The 27,655-nt window shown below is 40.2% G+C and overlaps 1 protein-coding gene across 15 annotated transcripts in view; it reads right to left on the bottom strand.

The window, feature by feature from the left end:
- NEK1 (NIMA related kinase 1) overlaps positions 1-27,655 on the bottom strand; it is a 226,719-nt gene that overhangs the window by 192,597 nt on the left and 6,467 nt on the right. For 14 of the 15 annotated variants that reach the window (XR_009051254.1, XR_009051255.1, XR_009051256.1 and 11 more), the window contains exon 1: positions 23,476-23,869. The exons of the other annotated variant lie outside the window; for it this stretch is intronic. The gene's annotated coding sequence lies outside the window, so the exon portion shown is untranslated. Of the gene's footprint in view, positions 1-23,475; positions 23,870-27,655 lie in introns of those variants that run through there. 15 annotated transcript variants of the gene reach the window in all.

Here is a 27,655-nt window from a genome sequence, read left to right as displayed (position 1 = left end):
ATCTGTTCCTATTGCTATTCATCATGTTTGATGTGGGAAGCAGCATCTCTCTTTTTTTTTTTTTTTTGGAAGTTCTTTTGCTTACCAATGAATCTGGAAAATTCTTCCACATTTCTGAACTGTTGTATTTCTTCTCTTTTGAACTATTCATGCAGGTTCTTTGTTCATTTTCTACTGGGATGGTCTTCTTTATTGTTTTTTAATTGAAGTACAGTTGATTATAATACTGTGTAAATTTCAGGTGCACAGCAAAGTATTTCAGATATACATACACAGTATTTTCAGATTCTCTTCCATTATAGGTTTTTACAAGATAAGGAATATAGTTCCCTGTGCTATACAGTAGGTCCTTGTTGTTTATTTTATACACAGTAGTTTGTGTCTGCTAATCCCAAGTTCTTAATTTATCCCTCCCACTCCCATTTCCCCTTTGGTAATCACAATTTTGATTTCTATGTGAGTCTATTTCTGTTTTGTTAATAAGTTCATTTGTATCATTTTTTAGATTCCACATAAGTGATATATGATATTTGTCTCTGTCTGACTTACTTCACTCAGTATGATAATCTCTAGGTCCACCTATGTTGCTGCAAATGGCATTATCTCATTCTTTTTTATGGCTAATACTCCACTGTGTATATACATACCACATCTTCTTTATCCAGTCATCTGTTGACAGACACTTAGGTTACTTCCATATTTTGACTACTATAAATAGTGCTGCAACGAACACTACATCCTCTTTATAGTTTTTAGTTGCTGGGTACAGTGATCTGCATTTCTATCAATAATCTTTCTTAATTCCCTCAGCATTTTTATTACCTCCTTTTTGAAATCAGGGTCTGGTAGGCTGAAGAGGTCTCTTTCACTGTTTGTTCTTTCAGGGGATCTCTCCTGTACGTCTGCTTTTTCATTTTAGTTATGTTTTTCTGACTCTAAGAATTTAGGAGAAACAGTTATCTACTGTGGCCTTGAAGGGCTATTTTTATGTGCGAGCATACCTGTGTAGACTGTGTGAGTCCAGTAATTTGGTACAAGGGCTGTTTCTGATATAGATGCTTGCCACATCTTACGTCAACGTGTGCTAGCCCTTGTCCCCTTTATAAGGGGTGTGTGTGATGCTGTGGTGACCAGAGCCTGCAATTAATGTTGGGTAGGGCCTCTTCATTGCTTTGTAGTTGTCACAGCCTTGTCAGGGACAGGATCTGCTTCCCACTTGTTGGAGAAGAAGTCCCCAGATCCAGTTCCAAGCTGCAATATGAGGTATGTGGGACTGGAGCACTCCCTCTGAGAAAGGAGTCAGTGCGTGCTCCTCCCCAGGAGCTGTCCACCAGGACATGCAACACCGTGACACCACCCGTGTGCACGCCCACAAAGTTCACTGTTCCCAGTGCTGCCCTCAGGGGCCACTCTCCACTTCAGGAGTGTGGACAATCGACTTGGACATCCCTCAGACAGGCATGAATAGTCCTAAAACCCACCCACCAGCATGAAAGCCCACCACAGCTGCACCCCTCACACTGTGGGAGGTCCGGTAAGTGGGTCCAATTTCATCCCCACCTGTGTGTGTGCATGCCCACAAATTTCACAAAACCCATGGCGGCCAGGGCCATGCCCTGCTGTGAGCACACTGACAGTGAGGCTGCTATGGTGGGCCCACGCCCCCTCCCTCTGTGCACTGACAATGGAGCTTCTGTGGCGGACCCACGCTCCTCCTGTGCACACCCCCAGTTGTGTCCCAGGCCACATTCCAGGCCCATGGGGCTGTCTCTGTGTACCCAAACCAAGTCCCTCCATGGGTCTGTCTGCTGAAGCCCAAGTTTCAGCATCCAGTCGCTGCACGCACCAGCAGGTGCATCGCAGGCTAGGAAGTATAGCGATGTGGCCAAGACTGTCTGTGCTGCACTTTTTCTACCCTGTGGAACAGCAGGCCAGCTTCCACACTGTCCTCTCAAGCCTCTGAAGCTCCCTATCTGTCCCACCAAACCGCCCAGCCAGTAAAGGAGGTTCCCAGAGCAAGGGAACCTTTTCTCTTTCACAGCTCCCTTCCAGGGGGCAGGTCCCATCCCAATTTCTCATCTCCCTTTTCCCTTTGTCCTACTTAATTACTTGGGGATCTTTCCTGCAACTTCGGTTGCATGAGATTTTCTGCCAGCTTTCAGTAGGTATTCCATGAGAATTGTTTCCCATATATATTTTTGACGTATTTGTAGGAGGAGGTGAGTTCCACGTCCCTCTACTCCGCCATCTTCAAGTTCTTCTTTTTATTAGTTTATAAAAGCTTTTTTAAATTAATTAATTAATTAATTAATATATTTATTAGCTGCATTGGGTCTTTGTTGCTGCACACGGGTTTTCTCTAGCTGCTAAGAGCAGGGAGCTACTCTCTGTTGTGGTGCGTGGGTTTCTCACTGCAGTGGCTTCTCTTGTTGCAGAGCACAGGCTCTACACATGCGGGCTTCAGTAGTTGTGGCACATGGGCTCAACAGCTGTGGCTCGAGGGCTCTAGAGCACAGGCTCAGTAGTTGCGGCACACGGGCTTAGTTGCTCCACGGCATGTGGGATCTTCCCAGACCAGGGCTTAAACCTGTGTCCCCTGCATTGGCAGGCAGATTCTTAACCACTGCGCCACCAGGCTTTTTTAATGAAGATGTTAGCCCTTCTCCGTCACAAATATTTTTTTGCTTGTCTTCAGTTTTATTGAAATACAAAAGCTTATTTTGATATGAACAAATTTATTAATGCTTTCCTTATATTTCTGCCATTGGTATCACACTTAGAAATATGTGATACTTACCATACCAAATGCCGTAAGACATTTGACTAAGGTCATTAATAACTTCAGCAATGGTAATTTCAGGAGAGTGGTGGAGACAGAAGTGAGTACAATATGTTAGGTAGTGAAAGCTTAAGAAAGCGAAGGGAAGCGGAGGAGGACAGATGGAGGAAGAAGAAGGGAGAGAAAAAGTGTCCCCAAAGCAACCATTAGCACTGCCTACTGGCAAGATCACACATATTGTGAAGACACATGAATTTGCTATGTTAACCTAAAAATAATAAATATTTAATTCAGAGGGTGTGGTCAAGATGGCAGAGTAAGAAGATCCTGAGCTCACCTCCTCCCACAAGCACACCAAAATTACAACTACTTAAAGAGCAACTACCTATAAGAACAACCAGGACTTCCCTGGTGGTGCAGCAGATAAAACTCCATGCTCCCAATGCAGGGGCCCTGTGTTTGATCCCACGGGTTCCCTAGTCAGGGAACTAGATCCCACATGCATACCACAACTAAGAGTTCGCATGCCACAACTAAGGAGCCTGCAAGCCACAACTAAGGAGCCCACCTGCCACAAGGAGCCCACATACCGCAACTGAGGAGCCAGCAAGCCGCAACTAAGACCTGGTGCAGCCAAATAAAAATTTTAAAAAAAGAACAACCAGAAGAATAGCAGGAAAGATTTTCCACAACTGAAGACACAAAGAAGGAACCAGAATGGGATGGGTAAGAGTGGTGGAGATCCGGTACAGACAAGACCCACAGCCATACATAGGTGACCCACAACAGGAGGATCATCACAAATGCAGAGGTTATCCCCAAGGAGCAAGGAGTTCGAGCCCCACATGAGCCTCCTCAGCCCAGGGCTCCTGCATCAGGTCGATGAGCCCCCAGGATATCTGGCTTTGAAGGCCAGCAGAGCTTGCATACAAGAGAGCCATGGGTCTGTAGAAAACAAAGACCCTGCTCTTAGAGGGCACACACAAAATCTCACCCACTGTGCAACACAGCTCTGAGAGGCAGTAAATTGAAAGAAGCCTGTACCAAACCCACTTGCTGGGACTTCCCTGGTGGCACAGTGGTTAAGAATTCATCTGCCAGAAATAGAGACACAGATGTAGAGAGCAAACATATGGACAAGTGGGGAAAGCGGGGAGGGTTGGGAGGGAATGAATTGGGAGATTCGGGTACCAAACTGTACCCTCTAAATATATGCAGTTTATTGTATGTTAACTGTATCTCAATAAAAATTCTTAAAAAAAAAAAAAAAGAATTCATCTGCCAATGCAGGGGACACGGGTTTGATCCCTCATCTGGGAAGATCCCATATGCTGCGGAGCAACTAGGCCTGTGTGCCACAACTACTGAGTATGCATGCTGCAACTGCTGAAGCCTGGGTGCCTAGAGCCTGTGCTCCACAACAAGAAAAGCCACCACAATGAGAAGCCTGGGCACCACAACGAAAAGTATCCCCTGTTTGCCACAACTAGAGAAAGCCTGCGTGCAGCAACGAAGACCCCATGCAGCCAATAAACAAATTTATTAAAAAAACAAAAAAAACCCACTTGCTAATAATGGAGAGCCTCCCGGAAAGACAGGAGGGCCACTGGGACTCCCCTGGGGACAGATGCTCACAGCACCCATTTTTGGAAGTTTGCTCTTCCACGAAGACACTGATGGTGCAAAATCCAATTTGGAGTTTTCCCTCTAGCCTATCAGCACCAGGGGCTTACCCAACTACTAACCAGATGGCAACAGCCCTGAAGACCACCCCCTGGCGACCTGCAGTCAGCCACGCTAGTACCCAGCTCCACCCACCAGTGGCAGCCACTACAGGAGGCAGGACCTGGCAATCAACCAGGCCACAGGCCAGCCCCACCAAGAAAGAAGGGCCCACACAGGGGACACTCCTAGAGCACACAGCTCTTATGACCAAAGAGGAGTGTGCTGCTGGGCCCCATAGGACATCTACATAAAGCCATTCGTCCAAGGTTGGGAAACACAGCCAGTCTACCTAATTCATAGAAATAAAGACAGAGAATTAGGTAAAATGAGAAGACAGAGGAATACATACCATAGGAAGAAACAAGACAAAACCCCAGAAGGACTAAGCAAAATGGAGATAAGCAGTCTGCCCAATAAAGAGTTCAAGGTCATGATCATATAGATGCTCAATAAATTCAGGAGAAAAATGGATGAACACTCTTAGAAGTTTGATGAGGAGTTAAAAAGCATAAGGAAAAACCCAACAAATATGAAAAATACAACCACTGAAATAAAAAATACACCAGGAGGAATAAGCAGTAGATGAGATGATACAGAGGAACAGATCAGCAAACTGGAAGACAGAGCAGTCAAAATCACCCAGGTGAAGAGAAAAAGAAAAAAGAATTTAAAAAAAAAATACATATTAAAAAAAATATATGGGGAAAACACTGTACTTCTGGTTTAGTAGAATATAACTAAAAGTAAGAGGTCCTATCAGGGAAGTAATATATGGAAGACAGAAGAATTATAATAAAAAAAGGTTGCAGCTGTCTGGAAAAAAAAATGCAGATTCTTGGGGGGGGGGGAGGGACTGGGAATTTGGGGTTGGTAGCTGCAAACTATTACATTTAGAATGGATAAACAACAAGGTCCTACTGTACAGCACAGGGAACTATATCCAATCTCCTGGGATAAACCATAATGGAAAAGAATATTAAAAAAAAGAATGTATATATGTGCAAAACTAAGTCATTCTGTTGCACAGTAGAGATAGGCACAACATTGTAAATCAACTATACATCAATAAATTAAAAACAAAAAACAAAAACAAACTACAGTGAGGTATCACCTCACATCAGTCAGAATGGCCGTCATTAAAAAGTCTGCAAATAACAAATGCTGGGGAGGGTGTGGAGAAAAGGGAACCCTCCTACACTACTGGTGGGAATGTAAATTGGCACAGCCCATATGGAAAAAGGTATGGAGGTTCCTTAGCAAACTAAAAATAGAGTTATCATATGATCCAGCAGTCCCACTCCTCGGCATATACCTGGACAAAACTGTAAATCAAAAAATGCAGGCTGGGACTTCCTAGGTGGCTCAGTGGTTAAGAATATGCCTGCCAATGCAGGGTACAAGGGTTCGATCCCTGCTCCATGAAGATCCCACATGCCGGAACTAAGCCCGTGTGCCACAACTGTTGAGCCCGTGAGTCTCAACTACTGAAGCCAACACGCCTAGAGCCCATGCTCCACAGCAAGAGAAGACACCACAATGAAGAGTATCCCCTGATCACCACAACTAGAGAAAGCGCGTGTGCAGCAATGAAGACACAACGCAGCCAATAAATAAATAAATATTTAAATATTTATTTAATAAATATTTAAATATTTATTTAAATATTTATTTAATAAATAAATAAATGCACGGACCTCTATGTTCACAGCAGCACTATTTACAATAACCAAGACATGGAAACAACCTAAATGTCCATGAACAGATGAATGGATCAAGAAGATGTGGTACATATATACAATGGAATATTATTCAGCCATAAAAAGAATGAAATAATGCCATTTGCAGCAACAGGGATGGACATAGAGATTATCATGCTAAGTGAAGTAAGTCAGAAATAGAAATACAAATACCATATGATATCAATTATATGTGGAATCTAAAATATGACAAAAATGAACTTATCTATGAAACAGAAACAGACTCACAGATGTAGAGAACAGTCTGGTGGTTTCCAAGGGGGGTGGGGGTGGGGAAAGAATGGATTGGGAGTTTTGTATTAGAAGATGAAAACTTATATACAGGATGGATAAACAACAAAGTCCTACTGTATAGCACAGAGAGCTATATTCAATATTCTGTGATAAAGCATAATAGAAAAGAATATGAAAAAATATATATGTATATATGTATATATACACACATATATATACAACTGAATCACTTTGCTGTACAGAAGAAATTAATACAACAATGTAAATCAACTATACTTCAATAAAATAAATTTTTAAGTAAAAGAAAAAGAATTTTTAAAAATGAAGATAGTTTAAGAGACTTCTGGGACAACATCAAATGTGTAACATTAGCATTATAAGGGGTCCTGCGAGGAGAAGAGACAGAGAAAGGGGAAGAGAACTTATCTGAGGAAATAATAGCTGGGAAAGAAAACACATCCAGGTCCAAGAAGCACAGAAAGTCCCAAACAAGATATACTCAAAGAGGTCCACAGCAAGAAACATTAAAATGGAAACAGCAAAAATTAAACATTAAGACAGAGTCTTAAAAGCAGCAAAAGAAAAGCAACTAGTTATGGTCCAGAGGTTAAGGCTTTGCCTTCCAATTCAGGGGGTGCAGGTTCAATCCTTGGTCAAGGAGCTAAGATCCCACATGCCTTGGGGTCAAAAATACCAAACCATGAAACAGAAACAATACTGTAACAAATTCAATGAAGACTTTAAAAAATGGTCCACATCAAAAAAAAAAAAAATTAAAAAAGAAAAGCAACTATGAGGCTGAGTCAAAAATTATCTGCACTCTGGCTGTAGAATTTATTTTAATTAACTTTTAGAAAAGACAAATACATCATTTTTTGGCACAATCTCCCTGCTTTTCAACACACTTTGTCCATCTGTCAACAAGCTTTCATATTCCCTTATTAAAAAATGTTTTAGGCTGGGATATAGGTTCAAGATGGCGGAGTAGGAGGACGTGCGCTCACTCCCTCTTGCAAGAGCACTGAAATTACAACTAACTGCTGAACAATCATTGACAGAAAGACACTGGAACTCACCAAAAAAGACACCCCACATCCAGAGACAAAGGAGAAGCTGCAATGAGATGGTAGGAGGGGGGCAATCATGTTAAAATCAAATCCCATAAGTGCTGGGTGGGTGACTCACAAACTGGAGAACAGTTATACCGCAGAAGTCCACCCACTAAAGTGAGGGTTCTGAGCCCCACGTCAGGCTTCCCAACCTGGGAGTCCAGCAATGGGAGGAGGAATCCCCAGACAATCAGACTTTGAAAGCCAGCGGGATTTGACTGCAAGACCTACACAGGACTGGGGGAAACAGAGACTCCACTCTTGGAGGGCACACAAAAAAGTGTGCTCACCAGGACCCAGGGGGAAGGAGCAGTGACCCCGTAGGAAACTGAACCAGACCTGCCTGCTGGTGTTGGAGGGTTGCCTGCAGAGGTGGGGGGCAGCTGTGGCTCACTGAGCAGACAGGAGCACTGGTGGCAGGGGTTCTGGGAAGTGCTCATTGGCATGAGCCCTCCCAGAGTCCACCATTAGCCCCACCAAAGAGCCTGTAGGCTCAGTGCTAGGTAGCTTCAGGCGAAGCAACCACCAGGGTGGGAACACAGCCCTACCCACTGGCAGACAAGCAGATTAAAGTTTTACTGATCTCCGCCCACCAAATTGGATTAAAGCCTTACTGAGCTCCGCCCACCCAGCCCTACCCACCATCAGTCCCTCCCATCAAGAAGCACCCATGAGCCTCCTAGACTGCTTCCTCCACAAGAGGGCAGACAGCAGTATCAAGCAGTATCAGCAGTATTTTGTCTTGTGGAACTGAAAACCACAGCCACAGAAAGATAGAGAAAATGAAAAAGCAGAGGACTTTGTACCAGATGAAGGGACAGGATAAAACCCCAGAAAAACAACTAAATGAAGAGGAGATAGGCACCCTTCCAGAAAAAGAATTCAGAATAATGATAGTGAAGATGATCCAGGACTTTGAAAAAGACTGGATGCAAAGAATGAAAAGTTTACCAAAGACCTAGAAAAATTAAAGAGCAAACAAACAGAGATATGCAACACAATAACAGAAATGAAAAATACACTAGAAGGAACCAATAGCAGATTAACTGAGGCAGAAGGGCGAATAAGTGACCTGGAAGACAGAATGGTGATAAACACTGATGCAGAAAAGAATAAAGAAAAAAGAATGAAAAGAACTGAAGACAGTCTAAGACACCTCTGGGACAATGTTAAATGCACCAACATTCGCATTATAGGGATCCCAGAAGAAGAGAGAGAGAAAGGACCTGAGAAAATATTGGAAGAGATTCTAGTTGAAAACTTCCCTAACATGGGAAAGGAAATAGCTCCCCAAGTGCAGGAAGCACAGAGAGTCCCAGGCAGGATAAACCCAAGGAGAAACACGCCAAGACATATAGTAGTCAAATTGACAAAAATTAAAGACAGAGAAATGTTATTAAAAGCAACAAGGGAAAAACGACAAATAACATACAAGGGAACTCCCATAAGGTTAACAGCTGATTTCTCAGCAGAAACTCTGCAAGCCAGAAGGGAGGGGCATGATATATTTCAAGTGATGAAAGGGAAGAACCTACAACCAAGAATACTCTATCCAGTAAAGATCCTATTCAGATTCGATGGAGAAATCAAAAGCTTTACAGACAAGCAACAGCTAAGAGAATTCAGCACCACCAAACCAGCCCTACAACAAATGCTAAAGGAACTTCTCTAAGCGGGAAACATAAGAGAAGAAAAGGACCTCCAAAAAGAAAAACAAAACAATTAAGAAAATGGTAATAGGAACATACATATCGATAATTACCTTGATTGTAAATGGACTAATGCACCAACCAAAACACACAGACTGGCTGAATGGATACAAAAACAAGACCCATATATATGTTGTCTCCAAGAGACCCACTTCAGACCTAGGAACACATACAGATGGAAAGTGAGGGAATGGAAAAAGATATTCCATGCAAATGGAAATCAAAAGAAAGCTGGAGTAGCGATCCTCATATCAGATAAAATAGACTTTAAAATAAAAAATGTTACAAGAGACAAGAAAGGACATTACATAAAGATCAAGGGATCCATCCAAGAAGAGGAAATAGCAATTATAAATATACATACACCCAATATAGGAGCACCTCAATACATAAGGCAAATGCTAACAACTACGAAAGAGGAAATGCAAGGTAGAAATGGAGACACAGATGTAGAGAACAAACATATGGACACCAAGTGGGGGAAGTGGGGAGGGTTGGGGGGGAATGAATTGGGAGACTGTGATACCTAATTGTACACTTTAAATATATGCTGTTTATTGTCTGTTAACTGTATCTCAATAAAAGTTCTAAAAAAAAAAATGTTTTAGGCTGAGCTGTGAGCCACGAATGCACTGCTGTCTCCACTTCTTCATCAGAAGTGAATCTTCATCCTTATAGAGCTGCTTTCAGGGGACCAAACAGGTGAAAGATGATGGAGCAATATCAGGACTACAGGGAGGATGCTTTAACAACTCAAAACGAAGTTTTTGCAGATTGTCGACAGTGTGGGCAGAAGTGTGTGGAGGTGCACACTCTCAGACCACAAAAAACGAATCACTGCACTGCTCTTCTTTTGTACAAATCACAAGTGGGGCATCCATTTTTGCTTGCACCACAGTTACAAATGAACTGATGTAACACATCCACACCTGCACAGCAGTGACTGGGGAAACAGTACCCTTGAATGGAAAGCGCTAATAAGACAGTGCGGCCAACAGAAGTTTTAATATAACCAGAGTGTTGATAATTTTTGACTCACCCTCATAGTTATGTACAAGGGAACTTCCAAAAGACCATCAGCTGATCTTTGCAGGCCAGAAGGGAGTAGCATAATACATTCAAAATGATGAAAGGAAAATGCCTACAACCAAAAATACTCTGCCTGGTAAGGCTATCACTCTGATCTAAAGGAGAGAGAAAAGTTTTACAGAAAAGCAAAAGTGAAAAGAGGTCAGCACCACTAAACTGGCTTTACAAGAAATGTACAGAGACTTCTCTAAGTGGAAAAGAAAAGACCGTGACTAGAAATATGAAAATTACAAAAGGAAAATTCTTATTGGTAAAGGCAAACATACAGTAAAAGTAGATAAATCATTTGTAAAGCTAGCAGGAAGGTTAAAAAAGAAAAGTTGTAAAATCATCTACAACCACAATAAGTAGTTAAGGGATATGTAAATGAAAACATGCAAAAAAATGAAGAGAAAAGCGTTCAACCTGGGCGGGGTGCTAGGGAGAAAAAATGCAAAGTTCTTAGAATGCATAAGAACTTAAGAGATCATCAACTGAAAACAATCATAATGTATACGTGTGTGTGTATATATACATATGGATATATATGTACAATAGAGAGGGAGAGAGAGAGACAGACAGGGCACATGCACATGCGTGCAAGAGGGAGAAAGAGACGGGTAAGGGAGAGGGTTGGGGGGAAGGGGGGCTGTTATATATGAACTTCATGGTAACCACAAACCAAACCTATAATAGATATACAAAGAAGAGAAAGGCATCCAAACATAACACTAAAGATAGCCATGAGAGGATTCCCTAGTGGTCCAGTGGTTAGGACTTGGCGCTTTCACTGCCAAGGGCCCAGGTTCCATGCCTGGTCAAGGAATTAAGATTGCACAAGGCACATGCCAAAAAAAAAAAAAAAAAGATAGCCATCAAATCACAAGGGAAGAGAGCAAACAAAGAAAAAAAGAACAAAAAAGAACCAGAAAACAATTAACAAAATAGCAATAAGTACATACCTATCAATAATTACTTTAAGGACTTCCCTGTTGGCACAGAGATTGAGAATCCACCTGCCAGTGTAGGGTACATGGGTTCAATCCCTGGTCCAGGAAGATCCTACATGCCATGGAACAACTAATCCCATGTGCCACAACTACTGAGCCTGTGTGCCTGCGTGCCTAGCGCCCATGCTCTGTAACAGGAGAAGCCACACAATGAGAAGCCCACATACCACAATGAAGAGTAGCCCCCACTCACCACAACTAGAGAAAGCCTGCATATAGCAACAACGGTCCAACACAGCCAAAAAAAAAAAAAAAAAAAAAAAAACTAAAAATTAAAAAATAATTACTTTAAGTGTAAATGGACTAAATTCTCCAATCCAAAGACATAACATGTATGCTGCCTCATCAGAGACTCACTTCAGTGCTAAGACACACACAGACTAAAAGTGAGGGCATAAAAAAAAATGTATTCCATGCAAAGGGAAACAGAAAGCTGGGGCAACAATACTTATAGAAGACAAAAGAGACTAAAACAAAGACTGGGGCTTCCCTGGTGGTGCAGTGGTTAAGAATCCTCCTGCCAATTCAGGGCACATGAGTTCGAGCCCTGGGCTAGGAAGATCCCACATGCTGCAGAGCATCTAAGCCTGTGTGCCACAACTACTGAGCCTGTGCTCTAGAGCCTGCGAGCCACAACTACTGAGCCCACATGCTGCAATTACTGTAACCCACACACCTAGAGCCAGTGCTCTGTAACAAGAGAAGCCACCACAATGAGAAGCCTGCACACTGCAACGCAACAAAGAGTAGCCCCCGCTCTCCACAACTAGAGAAAGCCTGTGAGCAGCAATGAAGACCCAACGCAGCCAAAAATAAATAAATAAAATAAATCTTAAAAAAAAAACAAAGACTGTAACAAGAGACAAAGAATAACAATAGATAACGATAAAGGGATCAATCTAACAAGAAGATATAACAATTGTCAATATATATGCACTCGACATAGGAGCACCTAAATACATAAAGCAAATATTAACAAACACAAAGGAAAAAATTGACAGAAACACAATAATAGTAGGGGACTTTAACACCCCACTTACATCAATGGACAGATTATCCAGACAGAAAATCAATAAGGAAACAATGGCCTTAAATGACACATTAGATCACATGGACTGAAGATAGATATATAGATATATATATATATATATATAGAATAGTCTATCCAAAAGCAGAACACATTTTTGAAGTATACATGGAACATTCTCCAAGATAGATCATATGCTAGGCCACAAAACAAGTCTCAATAAATTTAAGAGTGAAATCGTATCAAGCATCTTGTCTGATCACAACAGCTGGAAACTAGAAATCAATTACAAGAAAAAGACTGCAAAAAAAATCCAAACATTTGGAGGTTAAACAATATGTTACTAAACAACAAATACATCACTAAAGAAATTAAAGATGAAATAGAAAAATGCCTGGAGACAAATGAAAACAAAAACACAATGACCTAAAATCTGTGAGACACACAAAAGCAGTTCTAACAAGGAAGTTTATAGCAATACAAGACTACCTCAGGAAACAAGAAATCTCAAATAAACCACCTAACTTTACACCAAAAGGAGCTACAAAAAGAAAAAAACCCAAAGTTAGTAGAAGGAAAAAATAAAGTTCAGAGCATAAATAAATGAAATAGAGACTAAAAAAACAATAGTGGACTTCCCTGGTGGGGTAGTGGTTAAGAATCTGCCTGCCAAGGCAGGGGACGTGGGTTCAAACCCTGGTCTGGGGACGATCCCACATGCCTCGAAGCAACTAAGCCCATGTGCCACAACTACTGAGCCTGCACTCTAGAGCCCATGGGCCACAACTACTGAGCCCACTTACCTAGAGCCCGTGCTCCAGAACAAGAGAAACCACCTCAGTAAGAAGCCTGTGCACTGCAACGAAGAGTAGACCCCACTTGCTGCAACTAGAGAAAGCCTGTGTACAGCAATGAAGACCCAATGTAGCCAAATAAATAAACATAAAATGATCATTTCCTACATTAAAAAAAAAATAGAAAAGACCAATGAAACCAAGAGTTAGTTCTTTGAAAAGGTAAAGAAAAATGCTAAACCTCTAGCCAGACTCATTGAGACAGAGAGGGAAAGAGAGAAAGATACAAAATCTGAAATGAAAGTTACAACCAATACCACAGAAATACAAAAGATCGTAAGTGATTACTATGCATAATTATACACCAATAAAACAGACAACCTAAAAGAGAAGGATAAATTCCTAGAAACGTACAATCTCAAAAGACTGAAACAGGAAGGAAAAAAAGTCTGAAAAGACTGCTCACTAATAATTAAATTGAATCACTAATCAAAAAACTCCCAACAAACAGAAATCCACAACCAGGCAGCTTTACAGGTGAATTCTACAAAACATTTAAGGAAGAGTTAATACTTATCCTTCTCAAGCTATTCAGAAAAACAAAAAAACAAACAAAAAAAACTGAAGAGGAAGGAACACTTCTGAACTTACTCTACAAGGCCAGTATCACCTGATACCAAAACCCAACAAAGACACCACAAAAAAGGAAAATATCACTTTAAGGATCAATATCACTGATGAACATAGATGCAAATATCTTTAATGAAATATAAGCAAATCAAATTCAACAATACATTAAAAGAATCATATATTATGGTCAAGTGGGATTTAACTCAGGGATGCAAGGATGGTGAGATATCTGCAAGTCAATCAATATGATACACCACACAAAAAAAATGAATAAAAACCATATGATCATCTCAATAGATGAAGGAAAAGCTTTTGACAAGACTCAACATCCACCTATAAAAACTCTCAGCAAAATGGGTATAGCAGGAACATACCTCAACATGAGAAAATCATATATGATAAACCTACAACCAACATCATACTCAATGGTGAAAAGCTTAAAAATGCTTTACAATCAAGAACAAGACAAGGATGCCAAATGTTGCCATTTTTATTTGACTTAGTATCGAAAGTCAAATCAAAGCAACTGCTAGCTTTGCTAGCCAAAGCAGTCATACAGGAAGAAATAAAAAGGAATCCAAATTGGAAAGGAAGAAGTAAAACTGTCACAGTTTCCATGTGGTAAACTAGAAATACATGACAAATAGAAAACCCTACAGACACCACCCAAAAGCTATTAAAATTAATAAATGAATTGAGTAAAGGTGCAGAATACAAAATTAATATACAGAAATTAGTTGCATTTCTATACAATAACAATGAACTAACAGATAAATTAAGAAAAAAAATCTCATTTACAATTGCAGCAAAAAGAGTAAAACACCTAGGAATAAATATGACTAAGGAGGTATCCTAAAAGACCTGTATGTAGAAAATAGTAAGGAAATGATGAAAGAAATTGAAGATGACACAAACAAATGGAAAGATATACTGTGCTCATGGACTGCAAGACTCACTATTGTAAAAATGACCATCCTCCCCAAGGCAATGTACAGATTCAATACAATCCCTATCAAAATACCAATGGCATTTTTCAAAGAACAAGAACAAATAATTCTAAAATTTGTATGGAAATAAATAAGGACACTACAGACTGGGAGAACAAATTGCAAAACATATATCTGACAAAGGACTTGTATCCTAAATAAGTAAAATATGCCAAAAACTTCATACAGAGACAGTAAACAACCCTATAAAAAGGTGGGAAGACACTGGAGACAAAAGGATGGTATACAAATGATCAATAAGCACATAAAAAAGTGCTGAACATCATTGTCCATTAAAGATATGCAAATGAAAACCACATTCAGATAAACTACAAGTCCACCAAAAAGGTAAGCAGAGGACTGAAACTCTTGTACGTCGTGGTGAAAAAAATAAATAGTGCAATCATTACAGGAAAAGTCTGGCAATTTCTCATAAAATTTAAATATATCTACCAGATGATCCAACAATTCCACAATCACATATTTAATCAAGAGAAATGAAAGCATGTATCCTAAAAGATTGCACAGGAATGTTCACAACAGCTTACATATAACAGATAAAGCTTGGAAATGTCTCAGGTTTCCATTCACAAGAATTTGAACTTTTTAAAAGTGGCATATTTGAAGGGGAAGCTGGGATGAAGTGAGAGAGTAGCATAGACATAGATACACTACCAACTGTAAAATAGATAGCTAGTGGGAAGTTGCTGTATAACAAAGGGAGATCAACTCAATGATGGGTAATGCCTTAGAGGGCCAGGACAGGGAGGGTGGAAGTGAGTCGCAGGAGGGAGGGGATATGGGGATATACGTATAAATACAGCTGATTCACTTTGGTGTACCTGAAAAACTGGTACAAGAGTGTAAAGCAATTATACTTCAATAAAGAGCTTAAAAAAATAAAAAAATAAAAATAAAAATGGCATATTCATCAATGGAATATTACTCAGAAATAAAAAGGACACGATCACACAGGTGAATTTGAAAAATATGCTGAATAAAAGGGCCTTACACAAAAGACAGCATACTCTGTAATGGTATGTAATACGCAGAATTAATCTATTAAAAAAAAAAGATTGAAGAATTTGTCTTTGGGGGTGGAGGTGAAGATGGACTAGGGAAAAACATGAAGAAACTTTGTGGGATGATGGGAATTCTGTAGCTTAATAGGGATCTGGACTAAATAGGTATATGCACTTCAAAGACTCATTAAACAATGCATTTAGGAATAGTGTTTGCATTTTACCTCAGAAAAATTGTAAACAAATACTGAACTCTACTTAAAAAACAGTATTTAACTCAACTTAATTACAATTTATCTGCAGTTAATAATAATCCTGAAATGTTTAGGAGACAGTGTGCTAATATCTAAAACTTTGAAATGCATTAATACTTAAGATACATTATGTGTTGGATAAAAGGATTGATAGATATATACACATATAACAAAGGAACTATGTAACATAGTTACTGAAAGAATCTAAGTGGTGAGGATATGGTTTATGGTGTAATTCTTTGAATTTTTCTGTTTACGAAATTTTTCCTAATAAAAGGTTTGAGGAAAAAAAAATTGTATGGAAATATAAAAGACCCTAAATAGCCAAAACAATCTTGAAAAAGAAGAGCAATGCTGGAGGTATCACACGCCCTGATTTCAAACTATACTATGAAGCCACAGAAATCAAAACAGTACAGTACTGGTACAAAAAAAAGACACATAGATCAACTGAACAGAATGGAGAGCCCAGAAATAAACCCACACTAATATGGGCAATTAATCTAAGACAAAGGAGGCAAGATCATACAGGGGAAAGTCAGCCTCTTCAATAAAGGTTCTTGGGAAAACTGGACAGCCACATGCAGAAGAATCAAACTGGACTATTTTCTCACACCATATACAAAAAAAACCCCCCAAAAAACTCAAAATGAATTAAAGACTTAAATGTAAGACCTGAAACCATAAAACTTCTAGAAGAAAACATCTGCAGTATGCTCTCTGAAATCTTAGCACTATTTTTTACATAGTGCTCAGGCAAGGAAAATGGAAGGAAAAATAAACATTTGGAACTACATCAAACTAAAAAACTTTTGCACAGCAATGGAAACTATCCAAAAACAATACGGCAGTCTCCTGAAACGGAGAAGATATTTGCAAACAATATACTTGATAAGGAGTTAATATCCCAAATATACAAAGAACTCATACAACTCAACAGCAAAAAACAAACAAAACATTAAAAAATGGGCTGAGACCCTTAATAGACATTTTTTGAAAGAAGACCCACAAATGGCCAACAGACACATGAAAAGATACTCAACTTCACTAATCATCAGGGAAATGCAAATCAAAACCACAATGAGATATCACCTCACACCTGTCAGAATGGCTATTATCAAAAAGATAATCAAAAAAATGGTGTTGCAGAGGATGTAATGAAAAGGGAACCTTTGTGCACTCTCAGTGGGACTGTAAGTTGGTGCAGATACAATAGAAAATTGTACAAAGGTTCCCCAAATAATTAAAAATAGAACTAGCATATAAACCAGCAATTCCATTCTAGGTATTTGTCTGAAGAAACCAAAAACACTAATTCAAAAAGATATGTGCACCCCGATGCAGCATTATTTAAAATAGCCAAGATATGGAAGCACCCTGAGTGTCCATCAATAGATGAATGGGTAAAGAAGATTTGGTATATAATACAATGGACTCTCACGCAGTCATAAAAAAGAATAAGGGGATTCTTTAGCAGTCCAGTAGTTAGGACTTGGCACTTTCACTGCCAGGGCCGGGGTTCAACTCCTGGTCAGGGAAGATCCTGCAAGCTGCGTGGCACAGCTGGAAAAAAAAAAAGAATGAAATTTGCTATTTGCAATAACATGGACATTACTCTAAGTGAAGAAGCTCAGACAGAGAAAGGCAAATGCTGTGTAATTTCACCCATACATGGAATCTATAAAAGAAAACAAATGAAGAAATGTAACAAATGAAACACAGATACAAGGGACAAACTGGTGGTTGCTAGAGAGGTGGGGGTAGGGGATGAGTAAAATAGGTCAGGGAGATTAAGAGCCACCAACTTCACCTATGAAGCAAATGTCATGAGGATGTAATGTACAGCATAGAGAATACAGTCAATAGTACTGTAATAACTTTATATGGTGACAGATTGTAACTAAACATGCCATGATGACCACTTTGTAATGTATAAAAAAATTGAATCTGCACGTTGTACAGCTGAAACTAATATAACATTGTGAGTCAACTATACTTCAATAAAAAAAGTATAAATAAATAATCTGAAAAATATTAATTCACATAGCTTGTTCTTTTCTATTTCTATCCCAAAGCAAGCAGGCTTTCTATGTATGATTCCCTTCTAGGAGAAAATGGGCTTGTCGTGAAGACTATGTCAAAATTTCTATGACAGTTTACCATGTCTCTCATTGTAAATTAACAAATCCATGGTCTCATTTCACCCATCAATACTAAATTTAATTTTATTTTGCCTCTAATATATTGATCCAGTTTGCATAAATGACCAAATCCATATCCGGGGCCTGTAAGACTTAAAAGCCAGAACTCTGTGGTAAAATCAATAGGAAAATTATGCTTTATAGAAATTTGTGGGAAAGAGCCTTCTTCTACCTTAGAAAACTTTTCTATTTCAAAATTTCTGTAAGAAATGACATGGCTTTTAGCAACTGTAAGAGAAACAAGAAATTAACCATTATGACAGCACTGCAGCATCACTAGGGAGTTAAAGAAGTCATTCCAAACACACTTTCAAGCCCAAGTTTGGTCAACAAGCATAATACAATAGCTCTGTGGGCACCAGCCAGAATTTAATGATTTCTCCAGGACATGATATTACATTACTATGCTGTTTAGAAAAAATATAAACTCATCTTAGAAAACTAAATTTCATAAGTCAAATTACATTAAATAGTAACCATATAATGAGACTATTTCACAACCGTCATTATTCTGTGACTTTTGCCAAGAAAAAAAAATTAGTCCATTTGGCCCTCCCTCAAAATGTAGTTGCCAATTCCTTTCCAGGGACAACACTAACAAGATGGAGGCTCCAAGGGTCCTAGCACTGCAGCCCACTGCCCACATGACTAGTAGCGTGTTCCGACATCTCAGGAAAGTGGAGGAGAATCTACTGCCCCCTAAGTGAAGAAAGGTGACTCTCACTGCCAACAAATAATGTCCAGTGCGGACACCATTCTGAACAATGAAAGATTTGTGGTGAGTTTCAGAGCAACCAACAACCCCTCCTATTCTGCAGAGTCTACACTAGACTAGTATCGGACATCACAGGAAATGAAACAGAAAACATGGCAAGACAGATTACTTTCTGGGCTTCCCTGGTGGCACAGTGGGTTAAGAATCCACCTGCCAATGCAGGCGACACAGGTTCGACCCCCCGGGCCGGAAAGATCCCACCTGCCGTGGAACAACTAAGCCCGTGCGCCACAACTACTGAGCCTGTGCTCTAGAGCCCTCGAGCCACAACTACTGAAGCCTGTGCACCTAGCGCCCGGGCTCAGCAACAAGAGAAACCACTGCAATGAGAAACCCACACATCACAACAAAGAGTAGCCCCTGCTCGCCACAACTAGAGAAAGCCCATGCGCAGCAATGAAGACCCAACGCAGCCAAAAATAAATAAATAATAAAATAAGTCTTTTTTTAAAAAAAAGATTACTTTCAGTGTCTTACAACATCTCTAACTGAGGTACTTACTTCCTAGCCAGGAGACTTCTCAGCTGAATTACAATCCTTGAAGATTTTTCAAACCAAATGAAATAAAAGGTAACAACAAAATGTACTATAGGCTTACACATCCAAAATCATTGTAACATGTAACTGAAGAAGCACATGGATCCTGTTCTAACTTCATAACTGTAATAAACCCAAATTATAAGTAAATATTTGTCCTTCCTATGCTTCAGCTACCAACATCAAAGAGAAATCACTATACCAACTTGACATATCTTAAGGTCTCTAACAATTACATCAATTTAATCCCTGTAATATCAACACATGTGATGCTGAAGATATTCAAAAGTATTAAAGACTTTGAAGATATTCAAAGTATACAAAGATTTTTTTATATTTACAATTTCCAAGAGTTTTGTGATACAACAAATAAAGCAATGGATTCAGAAGAGAAAAGCTATGTGACCAAAAGCAAATCACCTGACTTCCCCAGGCCTTAGTTTCTTCATCTAAAAACACTAAAGATTTAAATATAATACTATCTTAAGGGCCTTACTAACTCTAAGTCTGTGACTCAAGGAAAAGAAAATTAGAAAGTATGTCAGAAAGTAGGAAACTTTAACAATTTAAAATTGCACTATTAGCCACAAAGAGTAGAAATGACAGAGAGATGGCCAAAGCCTTTCCTTCAGAAAAATCAAAAGATGCCACAAGAATAATTTCTTTAGCCTAAATCTTTAAAAGTCAAAAAATAAACTGCAACTCACAATTTAAGATACCAGACTGAATGCACATATTTACCTCTACTTCTTCCCAAAACCCAACTAACACAATGTGAAGGATCAAAAAAGCAGAAGAGGGGAGACAGCAATGGCAATAAAATTCTGGAAGCCGACAAACACAAGACCAAGCAGCAAATGACTTAGGAAGCTAGAGAAAGCTGTGTCCTCAGCCAGCAGTGGGGAGGAAGTCACTTCCCATCACAGACTAGCTCAGTAACTGGGAGCACCAGGTGCTCTGAGAGGGAGGACATTATTAGGACTAACACAGGATTGGCAGAGACTGGGTAAGAAGCTATCACACACACAGCTCCTCCATCACTTCTCCCAGTTAGCTGACCACCCCTCCCAACTTGGCAGCAGATGAGAGATGTCTCCAGATTAGGGATACCAGACACAGATGAGACTGGAAATACCGTATACAATCCGGGAGACTGAGTGAAAGCTGACATAATGAACAGCGCGACTCTGTTGCGACCATGATGGTGCACTTGTATCAAACCACCCTTCCTTCAAAAACAATCATAAACCCTGAGTAAAATATATAAAACAACAGAAAGAAATTCATTGAGAGGTGGGAATATTCTAGTGAGTCCCACATTATCCCACCCTTTTCTGTGAAAACACTTTCCAAACAGTGGCACAACAGAATGGAGCCTAAAGTAGAAAGCAGCAGCCTTATGGGCTGAGGAGAAAGGTCAGTTTAGGGCCGCCAAAATCCTGGAGAGGAGGAAAAAGAACAGGAGTCCAAAAACGTGCTTGTAAATTCCTCTGGTGTCAGTCAGCCCACTGCTAAGTTTTGCAGACAGAGGGCAAGACTAATAAAACAGACTAGTCCTAACGACAGAAAAAGACTCACAAATGACTCAAATCGGGGACTTCAAATAACCTTGATTAATAAGTTCAAGAAAATAAGAGGAAAAGATGGACAAAAGTGATTTTTTTTAAAGGATGGAGAATTTCAACAAATAACTGAAATTTACCTTTAAAAACTAAATGAACTTCTAGAACTAAAATATAAAATATCTGGAATTAAGAACACATTGCATGGGTTTTACAGCAGGCAGCATACAGCAGGATTAGCAACCTGAAAAATAAACCAGCAGAAAATATTCAACAAAAGAACAGAGAAAAAATGAAAAAACAGACGTGGAAGGAAGGAAGGAAAGAAGGAAGGAAAGGAAAGGAAAGGAGAGGAGAGGAAAGGAAAGGATTCAATATCAGAAAGATTTTAATTCTTAATCTCTAAATGTAATGCTTCCCTAATAAAAACACAAGCTCTGGGGGTGAGGGTGATCAGACAAGCTGATTTTTAAAGTTAACATGGAAAAAAGAAGCAATAGCCACAGAAATACTGGGGAAAAAGAACAATGAAGGAAGACTTTTTCTACTTGACATCAAGACACACTATAAAGCTATAATAATTGTGAACTAGACAAGCAAATCATAGAAAGTCCAGAAATATATCAAAAAAATTTTTTTTAATTTGGTGGATGACTGTGATGACATTTTACATCAGTAAGATGGATTTTGAAATAGTTTTTAGACAACTAGGTAGCCATATGGAAAAAAATTAAATCCATTTTCTTCACTTTAAACCAACACAAATTTCAGACGATCAAATACTTAAATGTCCATCAAATTTTTCTATACAGCTTCACTATGCTCCAGAAAAAATATCTTAGCCTCCAGTCAAGTTAGACATCTTTCCTCACATTTTACTAAGAACATCTTTAAGTCACAAATAAGTGTTTGACATAATAAAATTTTGTGCACCAAATGTGAAAAATGTCAGGGTATATGAATGAAAAACTCTATCCCCACCAATATGCCACATTAAGCCTTTCAGCTGCTTCAGCTATACGATGGACAAGCAAGTTGTCCTGAAGGGAAATACTGGTAAAGAAATGTCAACAGATTTCAAGAAGTCCTTAGGGTACTGTCTGCAACTAAGATCCACACGTATAGTTCTCCCAAAATAATAAATACCATTTGGGTTGTGGGAGACAGTTAATTTAACTCCTCAGTTAAACTGAGGAAAGGCCGTGCCTTATTTCTCATAATTTGAAAAAGCAGAAAGCAAAAAAGGGATTCCTATTAGAGTTTTTTCAAAATATTTGTTTTTCTTCTCTGTAAGTCTATTCCTCTCTGTAAGACTATTCAGACAGCAATTAACAGCTTCCCTAGTGGAAAGTACCAACAGGTAAATAAAGAGTTTATATTCATGAAATGGTGTCATGTCCACGGGATTAGGCAGAGTAAAATTTACTTGGAATACAACGTCAATGCATTATTAAAATGACCTCAAAAGAACTCCTGTGGCCAAGTTCCATAACCTTTACTAAGCTCCCAATGGTGACTCTTAATGTGCAAAAAGCTGTTTTCCCACAAAAATAGGTTCCTTACCTCTCACCAAAAACAAGAGAGCAATCTTAAAACAGATCTGTGGATCCTCTAATTTCAGACAAATCTAAAGTAGAAACAAAGAACTACTACTCTCCATGTCTGGCTTCCCTCCATCATCTCTATAATACTGCTGCATCATAAGAAAAGGCCATTATTAGCGTATATTCGATATTACTTATAATCCTTCAAATTATTTCTGATGTAACTTACCATGGCATTAAATTTTTTTTTTTTTTTTTTTTTGCTTCTTGGGGACGGATCTTACATTAGAGAATAAAAATTAGGCCTGTATAAAAAAAGAGCTGATGAACTCTAAAAGTACTAGAACTTTTAATGCCTTACATGCAGAAATTGTTTCAAATTATGGAAACTGGAATATAAGATTATGGGCTGGCCAGTTAACTGCTACTCGCTTTCTAATTAAAATGTATATGTAACTTAAGATCTCAGACAAGATATAAGCAACGTAAATAACTTCTTATCCATAGCAACGCTTCTATTATTTTAATTCCATGATCATTACCGCTTTTAAAATAATGTCCAAGGATTGCATAGTAACACACACGGTCCCTTAAAGAATGACCATTTAATGAGATGCGGCCACCACTGATATTTTCCGTGCACTTCAGGGAGGCTGCCGCAGCCTCCCTACATAAGGAGGTCTAGGCAAGGTCTCCCGTCTCCAGAGCGACCGCACTATTCCGCACGTCCCGCCTCCCCGAGTGCCTCTCACCTCAGGACCCAGGCCGCGGGGCAGACACCGTCCGGGGTCGCCGCCTTCCTGGGGGGCTCAGACAGGCAGAGGCATCCCCCTAGCGGTCCGGAAAGGGCATGCGACCGCAACCCGCGCCGCCACGGCCAACGCCCCAGGACACGGGTCCGCACCGCCTGACGAAACAAACCAGTTCCCGAGCCCCTGGCAACGGCGGTGGGGGGAGTGCCCCGGGCGCCGCCCCCCGACTTCTCAGAGGCGACTGCCGGCAGCCTCGCGGGGAGGGCGCATTGGGGCTGAGGACTCCCTGCCGGCTCGACACCTCGCCTTGCCTCGCCAAGCGGGTGCTGGATACCCGGCAACGCGGAGAAGCACTCAGAGGTTTAGGCTCAGTACTCCGCACAGCGCTCCCCAAAACCTGGCACCAGAGCAGAAGGCGGGACGTCCCCGGCGCCAGCGTGTGACGTCAGCGCGCGGAAGGCGGTGCGGAGCGGGGGCGGCCGGGAAAGACGGTGGGGGCAGGGCAGGGGCGGGGCGGTGACGGGGGCAGGGCAGGGGCGGGGCGGTGACGGGGGCGGGGCGGAAAGAGGCGGGAGGGGCTGGGCGGAAAGAGGCGGGAGGGGCTGGGCAGCTCTAGGCACTGCAGGTGCGGGCTCTGCAGGTGCGCGCGGCTGCGGGTGGAAAGGGAGACAGGAGCCAGGCCGGGCGGCAGGCAGAACCCCGTGGAAGCTGGTGTGGAGTAAATCCTGTGATAAATTCGTCCCACACATACTGCATAGAAAAAGGGACTTTTTTTAACTTGAGGGCCTTTTCTTAGGGATGCCATATTTTAAAACTAATTTTGCTTTAAAAAGCAAGCCCTCTCTCTGCGACTAGGCAAAGCCCGCGCATGCAGCAATGAGGATCCAACACAGTCACTTAATTTTTTTAATGTTATATATAAGTTCCTTATTAAAAATAAAAGAACCCGCCTACCAATGCAGAGGACATGCATTCAATCCCTGGTCCCACATGTCATAGAGCAACTAAACCCATCTGCCACAACTACTAAAGCTGGAATGCCCAGAGCCCGTGCTCCACAGCAAGAGAAGCCATGCAATGAGAAGCCTGCACACCGCAGCAGAGTAGCCGCGCTCGCGACAGCTAGAGAAAGCCTGCTCACAATAAAAAAGACCCAATACACCCCCCCCAAAAATCACTTATATGTGTAATCTAAAAAATAGTATAAACTACTGAATATAACACAGAGGAAACAGACTCAGGTATAGAGAACAAACGTAGTTATCATGGGGAGAGGGAAGGAGGGAGGGGCATGATATGTGTGTGTAATTAAGAGGTATAACTACTATGTAAAAAACAAATAATGAAGGCTATGTTGTACAGCACAGGGAAATATAGCCATTGTTCTGTAATAACTATAAATGAAGTATAACGTGTTAAAATTTTGAATCACTGTGTTGTACACCTGAAACATGTCATATTGTACATTGACGGTACCTCAGTAAATAAATAAAAATAGAATGTTTTTTAAAAGCAAGCCTATTCCTACTATATTTTGGATAATTAAAGCAAATAAAGTATTTGTTTTTAGTATAACATGGTTTAAAGAGAAAAAAATTTAAAACAAAAACAAATAAACAAAATGTGGATTTCTACACCTTTACATCTAATGGGTGTATGCATTGCTTGCAGTTATCCTGAAAGGTTTAGTGGTCTAAGTACCTTTCTTCATTGCAGGACTTTTAAAGATAGAGACAGACTTTTCTGTAATAAGGGATCAGGTGTGGTGTAGCCCTGAGTAGCCCTTTGGCTAAACTGCCTTCTCTAGAGTAACCCAGAGATACTGGAGAATCCAGACTTGAAGCTGGAGGATGGTGGTGTAGCCACCTTAGATACTCCCCAGGTTGTAGTACCTGTTTGTATGTGTTATGTGTACCACGGGGGAGACACCACAGATTTTGCCTGAGACCTCAGATCTTTACTTCAAAGAAATGTGCTTCCTTTCCCCTCATGCCCTCCCAACACACCAATGCCTAAAACCTCTCTGGGTTCCCCTGCCAGCCTGGTTTAGTCGTGCTTATAAGAAATACTTTATTGCTAGTGTGGAAATTGAACTTTTTTGGCTTCTTTGCCAGAAGATGGCACTGCAAGTCATCCAACCTGGCAAGCTGGGGAAGTCTGCTTTGATATATCTGTTCTCTTCAATCTCCATGCAAAAGACTTGTTTCCCTCATTTCCCAACGACTCCTAGGCTAGCTAACCTCCTGCGACCTCTCCCACACCCAGTCAGTAGGAATTTTGGTGTCTGAATGCATAATAACCCCAGTTCTACCCACATTTCTTTGTACAGCAAAGCAACATGAAAACATTGCCAATTGCTAATCTAAGTAAATTCTTTTTTGCTGCTTTCATGAAGAATGATTAGTCACTTCTTTAGGCTCCTTTCATAAACTGCTGGTGAGAACATAAACTGCTATAGTCTTTGCAAAAGGCATGCTAGCTATATCTATATCCTTAACAGCAAGTTCACTTCTGAGACAGGAGGGCAAAGATGTATATATAAGGAAACCATCATTGTTTATAATCAGAGCAACTAAACATAATGTAAATGCCTAACAAGGATTTTACTGAATACATTACAATATATCCAAACAATGGAGTATTCTGAAAACATTAAAAAGGGTGATTGGGATCTATAGATATTTTTATTGACATAGAAAGTCGCCCTTGACATATCGTTGAGTAAATAAAGCAGGTTCCTCTGACTATAACAGAGAAAAGGGCTCCTGTGCCAGAGGCGTGGAAAGCCAAACTCCAATAGGGGGAGTTTGCAGCAAAGTGAGGGCTCCAAGCAAGGGGGTGGGAGGTAATCCTCAGATCTACTCCCCCTTGGTCTTTGAGCTGTGTGTTTTATTTGCTTGTTTGTTTCTTTTAAGCGGAAGAATAAAGAGGCTGGGGTTAATCATTGTCTTGTGACATTTCTGTGACATTTCTTAATCCTGGTTTGGGGAGTCTCTGGTTTCTGATTCTCTGGCCAGGTGGTCCAAGGGAGGGCGGGGGGAGGCTGTCTGTGAGCTCATCTTGCCCTGGAGAAAAAACCTGAGTTTATACGTTGATGATGATATCTATAATAGCAATTTTAGTACTTTAACGATGTTATCAACAATAGCAATTTTAGTCGTCTAATTCTGGTTGATGAGTGTTCAGTGAGCACAGGATTGAGGTCAGAGGGGACAAGAAAGGGAATAAAGTTGTGGATAGAGAGATGAAGCATAAACTCGGTAAGGGAACTTAGTTTTAGTTCATTTTCATGACCTGAGTTAAAAGGATTACCTGATTATTTCCCTTTCTGGTTTATATACTTCTGTAAGATTTTTTCTTTTACAAACTCCTGCTCTTCACAATTACAGAAAGCCCACACGCAGCAACGAAGACCCAATGCAGCCAATATTATAAATAAATTTATATTAAAAAACAACAAAAAACCCCATAAATGAGCTTGTATTCATATATATTAGTTTTAATCTTTTAAAATGAGATTATAGCATGCACATTATTTTGCAACCTGAATTTTTTTAACAATAAATCATGAACATTTCTGCAGAGATCGACTAATTCTTGTTAATTATACCAATACTCCACGAGATAGAGTTACCGAAATCTGTTTAATTAAATTCCACTCAACAGACATAGAGATGGTCTCCAGTAGTATCATTAGTTCTGAAGGGTAGATTCTGAAAAAAGGGTTTGCTGGGTCAAAAAGCATGCTTTTTTTTTTTTTTTTCCACTTTAATAGGTACTTCTGTGCTTTGGTTATATATTTCTGTGTAACAAATCAGCCTAAAACTTAGTGGCCTAAAACAACGATTTATTATTTCTCACAATTTTGAGGCCAGGAAACCAAGCAGAGTTCTGCTCGGTAGTGCTTCTGCTCCTTGTGGCTCTGGCTGGAATCACTGACTCTGTTTCCTTCAGCTGGTGACTGTGCTGCCTGGATGATTCCAGAAGCTTCCATGCTCCTCCACTGTGGCTTGCGATACACACAACACTATAGTCTCAAGACACGCTTTTCAGAACAGCTGGCTTCACTGAAGGAAGAAATAGAATCTCTCAATCCTTTTATATTTATTTATTTAGGTTGCACCAGGTCTTAGTTGCGGCATGCACGATCTTTAGTTGTGGCATGCAGACTCTAAGTTGT

The sequence above is a fragment of the Hippopotamus amphibius genome, chromosome 2 (assembly GCF_030028045.1).
Source record: "Hippopotamus amphibius kiboko isolate mHipAmp2 chromosome 2, mHipAmp2.hap2, whole genome shotgun sequence".
Taxonomy (NCBI): Eukaryota; Metazoa; Chordata; class Mammalia; order Artiodactyla; family Hippopotamidae; genus Hippopotamus; species Hippopotamus amphibius.
The sequence above is the reverse complement of the archived record's forward strand: the minus strand, read 5'-3'. Positions and strand labels throughout refer to the sequence as shown.